The following is a 6,178-nucleotide window of genomic DNA, read 5'->3' as shown; positions in this document are numbered from 1 at the left end:
TGTTGCCTGGTGTGACCCTCTGTCTCCATTCACCCCGCTCTTTTGGGGAAGCGCAGTGCTTGCAGCTGGGCAGATGTTTAGCAGAAGACAGGCCCCAGTGTGAAGCCCTTTCCCCCACCAGTTCAGAAGAAGTGGTGAGCAGGACAAGCTGAGAGGAACAAGAGTTTTGACATGAAGGTGTTTCGGTGGGGCATTTTCCTTTGTGAGGACAGACTTGTTTGGTGCTATTAGGAAAAAGCAGTCACAGCCATGCGTAGTTTTTTGTTGCCCGGACAGGACATGGGTGGGCAGAAGGCTTGAGCCAAGTTAGCACAGGACAACCGTCACCTCCGCGTTTCAGTTTGGCCGCAGGCTGTTGCACACCCGCTGAAGCCTGTAGCCCTTCTCGTCTCCCAGAGCCAAGTGGCAGAGAGCAGCCGCAGCATGGATGGTGCAATCTTGGCTCAGGACACACAGACATCATGGGAAATGTGTGGAGAACATTCCCTGGAAGTAAAACAGCCTGAGCTGTGGCTGGGAAGAAACACTTTTCTAGCTTTATCCTTTTTCCCCGACTTCTCAGGAGGACCAAATCTCATCTTTATGTTTTTTGATTTATTGATTTTGTTGGGAAAGGAGTTGGAGCCCAAGATCATAATCAAGGGGTTAAGGATGTGGGAAGCTCAGGTCTGAGATCCACAACTGAAACAGGCCATCTGAGGTCCCACCATTGCCCTGCCCTAACCACTAGCTGCTGGCACCTCCCAGGTGGCTTTTCCACACGTGGACTAAAAATTCCGGCCTGAAAAACTTTTCCTGGCAGAATTTTTGTTGAAAGTGGTACATTCCGGAAATGAGGGAAAAAAAAGGAATAATTGATATTTTCCAGGGAAATATCCATTTCCCTGGCAACTGGGAGGCAGTGGGGTGGACGCAGGGGCCCCGGGGACTGCTGCTGAGCCCCTTGTGTGCAATGTCTGGTGGACGAGGCTCTTCCATGGGCAGGGAGCAGCCCTGGGGCCTCTGTGTGTCCTGGCCACTGCTGACACAAATGACAGCCCTTTGGAAAACTGTGGAGGCTGGCGTGCAGGCTCCAGTGCCTGGGAAAAAAACAGCAGTGGAAACCCCACCGGCACAGCCCAAGCCGCAGACAGCCAAGAATGAGCTGTTATAGCTTGCTCATGGGGGAAAAGAGGTAGATTTGGTCTCCTTCAGTTCCCGTCCAGGGCACATATGCAATGTTTCATCCTTCATGAAAAAATCTTGGAGGAAAAGCCTAATTCTTGGCTTTTCAGGTAACCCAAGCTGTACATCCAGTGTGGTTCACTGTCCCCATAGGAGGGCAGAAGGTGGCTTTGCAGAGGACCTTGCCTGCTCAGTGGGGAGGGAAGGAACTGAGATATGGAGGGAATCAAGGAGCGCCAGCAGGTTTCTTTGAGCTGTAGTGATTGTGAGCTTGGGGTAAGTGGTTACCGGGGCGAGGGAAAAGTGAAAGGGCAGCCTCTGTCACACCAGCTTTTGGGGAAGGGCCATGGGATTGCACCATGTCCTAGAAGAAGGTGCCTCCAATTTGCTCAGACCTACTGGGCATGCTTCCTGCATGTGGGTTGCAGAAAGAACAGAAGAAGGCTTGAGAGCAGTTGTTTTCTTTGGGGGAGGAAGAGTCAGGCAAAATTTAATGTATTTAATAGAATTTAAAGCTTATCCTTCATTTATGAGTTGTAGGGGAAAAAAAAAAAAAACAAACCTCTGAAAAGAGTTCATGTCCAAGTTGTCTCTGATTAGAAAATCACAGTGACCAAAGTGGGTAGGATTGACCATTACGGTGAGCAGCCTGGTAAAGCCACAGGAAAGTTTAGTTTGTTGGCAGCATCACAAACGTGTTGGTGTTAAAGGAGGTGTCTTCTTGGCTATTAAGAAGTGTAGGGTAGTTATTGTGTATCATACAGTACAAAGATAGAGCTATCCCCATACACTCACTTTGTTGCAACTGGGGGGTCTGCTCCATCATCTCTTGAAGTCAACGGGGAGAACACCGTGAACCTGAGGAGGTCTCTCTTTGTCCCACACCTGGAGCTGTTTCCATTTGAGAAGTGCTAGCCACAGATGTTGGATTGCTGATGAATTTTTCAGTAATGTGAATGAATTTTTTCAGTGTGAAAGTAATAATTGGCTGTGTACTACCTCAAGGGATGATTAAATCACCCGGTGTCTCCGTCTCCAGCATGCAGTTGGACACATCCTGTTAGACGCTGTTCTTCCATAATTGACCTGAGCAGACTTTCTTTATGGTCGCTCCTCACCGATAGCTCATACTCGTTACACGGCATCACTGTGTTCGTCAGGGTCTGCCGTGAATCATCAGACCATGGGGTGGATAATTGTTACTTTGGTTCCTTGCTGAGAGTTTAAATAACATGCACAAATCAAAAGCCCCTTATTGCTACAAAACGCAAGTCTAAAGAATACTCAAGCAGTAATGTGAACGGAGAAGAGGAGCTGGTGTGCTTCACATTTCAGCTGGAACAAACGCCACTGCAATGCTGATATTTTTATGTTGGAGACAGTTTTGTTTTCTTAAGCAGCAAGTAGACCTGGCTGGAAAACGGCATTTCTCTTTTATGAGATATTTAGAAGTTCCAGCTTTTGGTTTTATTCTGATGTGGAGCAAAACCAAGGTCTTCTCTAGTTTTTCACAAGAACTGAAGAGACTGAGGCTGGGGCTTGGTGACAGGGACTCACCTCCCACAGTGCCACGTCTAAGACTGGTGGCCAAGCCCCTGCTCAGCGTAATGAAGTGGTGGGGGCTTATGATTGTGCCATCCTCACGGCCAGTGAGCAGCCCTGGCTCCTCCCGTGCCAGCAGGCAGAGGGGACCCTGCATCAGGCAGGGCTGAGACCTGAACGCATCCAGGTCCTCCTGCAATTAGAGGAGGGACCCACAGAGGATGCGGGGTGGGAGGTGACCGCAGCATCTCACTGCATAATTTGCAGGGAAGGGCGGGCAGCCAGGAGAAAACTGGAAGAAAGCGGCTGATGGATGCATTTCTTTGACCCCAGCGGCAAGACATTAGGCGTCTGTGCCACGACTGACCCTGGGGGCAGAGATCATACCCTCATAAACTGGCACTGGAGTCTTGGGGGTAAAAAGACTTACTTCTCTTAGAGAAAGGAGGAGGGAGATTTATTTCTCTTCTCCCCACCACCACAGCGGGGCTTTCACTCTCCCTTTTATGTGGTAGACACGAGCAAGCTCGTGGCTTACTGTCCTCTCGAGGTCCCACTTGGTCTGCTCTGTAAATATCCCAGCCTACCCAAGCAAGACTTGAGTCTTCTCTCTTGCACCCATCTGAAACCATCAACGAGCATCCGTCTGTGCGTCTGTCCAGCATGCATGCCACAAGGCCAGGTAGGTGGTCAGCCGGGACCCGGGGGCCACACTCCAGCACCTCCTGAGTGCCAGCATCTTTCGCCGATGGAGCTGGGGCTGGGGAAGCCGGCAGCCGTGCCCCTGAAGCCCGGGGAGAGGCACACCGGGTGCCAGCTGAGCCGGGAGCGAGCATGGGCTTGCCTTTGGATGGCGAAATACAGGACCGGGGGAGGTCAGAGCCGTGCGTGGGTGAGCTGCAGGGAGCAAAGGTGCTGGGTTAACCCTGAACTGAAGGAGGACAGATTAGAAGCCAGACCAGGTGCAGGCTGCCATATCCCCTATATGTAGCCAGGGAGGGAGGGAAGAATAAGGCATCCTTTACACGGGCCGCTGAGGTCTGGTTTTGCCATGTAATTCCTCCCACAATCGCCAACACCCCCACCCCCTTACTAACCCCTTTTCTGCTCTTGTCTGGTCCTGGGGAAGCCATTTGACGGGATGCCAGTTGGATTCCCTCTTTATTTTTCCCTGCGGAGCTCTGATTTTGTTTAGCACAGAGTGACATCTCCAAAAGCAGCTTCCTCTGAAGAGAGTGCTGTAAATATGTCTAACTCAGCTCTCTGAAAAATACTGCAGCTTAAACAAAAAAGCTAAAGTGTTTCCCATCTGCCAGCAGAGATCCTGCCCGAGCCTCTATTGCACTGAATGATGTACTTTGGTTTTTGAGCAAAGAAGCTTCCTCAGCCTGCTCTTGTCCTTCACCAGGGAGCAAATTATTATGACTATGGCTATGGTGCCTGTTGGGGTCCCGGTGAGACAGAGCTCCGCTCTGACTCTCCCACCACCGAATAACCCAAGAGCTGCCGCCCGTCTCCGCCTGCCCCACGAGTAACCTGAGACTCCCTGCTGCCTGCGACTGGCCCGGGACTTATCTCCTTCCTCCCACCAGCCACCCTTCCCTCCTCTCCCTCGCTCGGCGCAGGTAACCCAGCAGTGTTACTGAATGGGAGAGCATGATGTGCGTAGGGCAGTGCCCAGGGCGCGGGGACGGGGGACAAACCAGCCCTCGGCCACGAGGCTCTGCTGCTGCTTGAGAGGCAGCGGTGCAGCACCCCACCAGTGTTCGGGACAGGGACGAGCTCCCACCCAGCTCCTCCCTCAGCTGCCCTGCAAGGTGGTGCCCAGAAAGGCTTTCCTAGGAAAAAGTGTCTGTTTTCAGACAGAATTTGCCAACCGCAGTGGGATGGCCTTTCTCGTCCTGTTGCCTGGTGTGACCCTCTGTCTCCATTCACTCCGCTCTTTTGGGGAAGCGCAGTGCTTGCAGCTGGGCAGATGTTTAGCAGAAGACAGGCCCCAGTGTGAAGCCCTTTCCCCCACCAGTTCAGAAGAAGTGGTGAGCAGGACAAGCTGAGAGGAACGGGAGTTTTGACATGGGCACCCAGATGCAAGGCTCAGGCGATGTGGCTGGAGGCTGGTGACATCCAGCATTACCCCGTGTCCCCAGCACAGGGTGGAAAGAGAGGAGAGACACCCTCTTTGTGGGCAAACCCTTCTGCAGCAGATGCAACGCTGTGCAATGACTGCTCGTCACTGACTCGCCCTGTCTCACCCGGGAGCTTGGCTTGGGCTGCAACCGTCCGCTCCATTTGTCTGCGATGCGGATCGGTGCCGCCGGCTGTAAATCTGCCAGGGAGCTCATGAGTCACAGTGTAAGAGCCGTGGAGCGCCGTGAATTACGCGGCGCCGGCTGCTCACCTTTCTGAAGGCGGTTTTGGCTCTCCAGGATGTTTGTGCAGGAGCGAATGAGCCTGTGCCATGGCTCATGCCGGGCCCACCATGGCTCATGGCGGGGCGACCGCAGCCCCGCACGGACATGCTGAGAGGAGGGTGAGAGCATGCCCCGTGTCAGCAGGCCTGGAAAAGCCATCAGGACTCAGTGTCACTGTAATTACAGGCCTGCTATGTAGGATTTTTTTGGAAAAAGCAAGCTTAATCCAAAGCCTCCGTTGCACATATGTCCATTGGTTGACTTCTGCCCAAGTGGAGTGGTTTCTCCAAGTGTCTCCCACTGTAGAGTTGAAGCCTTGGGGTATTCCCATCCTCGGGGTGCATCCTGGGGCACCAGCACCCCAGGGGCTTGGTGGGAGAGCTTTGACACCTCCAGGGCTGCTTTTCTGCTGCTTTGCAGCTGTGGTGGGTGAGCCTGGATGTGAGGATGGCCTTGGGACATCCCAGCACAGCCAGGGCTCCTCTCAGCTCCTCACCTGCACACAGGCGGTGACACAGCCTGAATATTTGACCACCCCACACATCGGCTGCCACCGCAGCTGGCACCAGTTGGACGCGTGCTGGCAGTCCCCAAAACGCCTCTTAAGAGCGTTTTGAGCGTAAGAGCTCGGATGCTTTTTCCTTTGTGGTCAGAGCTGAGACATGCCTCTGGAGGAGGTGTGGGAATGAGGGTCTTTGAGGGTCTTTGGTCTCCAGCTGATGTCTGCTGCTCCTGGACCCACTGGCTTCCTAAATGCACAGGCAGCCTGCAACCCACCTCACGCCTGGCAGCGTCCCAACCTGCTCACGCTGCACGAAGGTGCCAAGCACAGCCAGATACTGTCGGAGGCATTAGGCAATGCTGGCCAAAGCTGGGATGGGGTGATAAAACCGAGCCCCAGCTGGAAAGAGCAAAGACCACCCATCAGAGTTGGCCCAAAGGCTGCACAGTACATTTCTCGTTGTCATTCAGTGTACATCAGTGCTTGAAGCCCTCCTGGTCCTGGGAATGGGAGCTGTTTGCTCCCAGGTATGAGGTTTTCTGTCTAACTTGGTGGTTGG

This window comes from Mycteria americana, chromosome 1 (assembly GCF_035582795.1).
Source record: "Mycteria americana isolate JAX WOST 10 ecotype Jacksonville Zoo and Gardens chromosome 1, USCA_MyAme_1.0, whole genome shotgun sequence".
NCBI lineage: Eukaryota > Metazoa > Chordata > Aves > Ciconiiformes > Ciconiidae > Mycteria > Mycteria americana.
Note: the sequence above shows the minus strand (reverse complement) of the source record.